The sequence below is a fragment of the Pinus tabuliformis genome, chromosome 7 (assembly GCF_031772625.1).
Source record: "Pinus tabuliformis cultivar Carrire ecotype Pingquan chromosome 7, CPIR1, whole genome shotgun sequence".
In the NCBI taxonomy this organism is placed as follows: domain Eukaryota; kingdom Viridiplantae; phylum Streptophyta; class Pinopsida; order Pinales; family Pinaceae; genus Pinus; species Pinus tabuliformis.
This window is the reverse complement of record NC_142293.1, coordinates 1162620853-1162622123: the sequence shown is the minus strand read 5'-3', so window position 1 is coordinate 1162622123 and position 1271 is coordinate 1162620853.

Below are 1271 nucleotides of genomic sequence, written 5' to 3'. Positions count from 1 at the left end.
AATGGATGGGCTAGATCTGATTGCTAACACATATTTTATCCTTTATATTTGATGATCTGGGTATGTTTGAAGTCGGGAAGTGGAACGAAGTTATAAGTAAGTATTTGCGGATCTATACGCTGGTTCACTTTGGTGAAGTTTCCTATACACACTGGTTCGACACTTCCAAGTAGCGTATGCAAAAGAAAATATTGGTGTTTGAGGATTATTGATCTATCAGATCAGTACTAATGTTTTACTGTTGTTTGTCAATGATGTCTTCTTAGATATGAAAGTAGAACTGAATATCTAATGAAATTGAGTCTGATGGATTGATTAATTGAGAAGGAAGGGTGATCCTTATTGCTTTCTATTTAGAACTCAATAATATGATAGTAGACCTTCATAATGTCACTGATTGGTACAATTTTTGGTTCAGGAGTTTTATGATTCAGTATCTTTTGAGATATACATAGGTTGGGCTAAAGGAAGTAGTGTATGCATGCAGTTTGGGTTCAGCCAAGTAGCGTATGCACTCTAATGCATGGTTTTGAGGTTACAACTAGTTCTGAATGATGATGCAATGTTTTGGGTTCAGATCTATGTATTGGTTACAGTGATCTATCTGTTCTAGTTTACTGGTCGAATTTGATTAAGTATGAATGAATGATTCAGTTGTGCTAGACGTTCAGGGGTTGTCAGTAATTGATTGAGTTGTGGTTGATTCAGAGAGTGATGATTGAGTTTCAGTGATTGGTTGATGTAGACGTATTTGATGGTTCTATTGTAGTTATGATTTTGAGCTTAAATGTTGTTCCAGGAGTATCGAGTCTAAATATTTATGAAACGTGACCCATGGAGGAAGATAGAAGGTTGTTTCCTGTTGTAGGTTGGTGCCTACATACTGGTAAACATATCAGCGAGTAGAAGAGCCAGGGGGTTGGAGCTCCCTTCCTGTAGTAGCTGGAAAATGAGTGAAGGTTGGAGCCTTCAGTAGGCCAATGGCTACATACTAGTAAACATATCAGCTAGTACAAGAGATAGGGGGTTGTAGCTCCCCTCTAGTAGAAGTTGGAGAACGAGAGAAGGTTGTAACCTTCAGCATGTAGAAGCCTGCATACTGGTATGAGTCTGCACTAGTACAATATTGTAAACATATTTTCTTATTATTAATGGAAGACAGAGATGACAACAACAGGTGGTTTTCACCCACATTGAGTTTCCACCTTAAATCTTGGTGTTCATGTGTGTTTCTTATGTGTGATGGTTTATTCTATTATTACTGCACATGG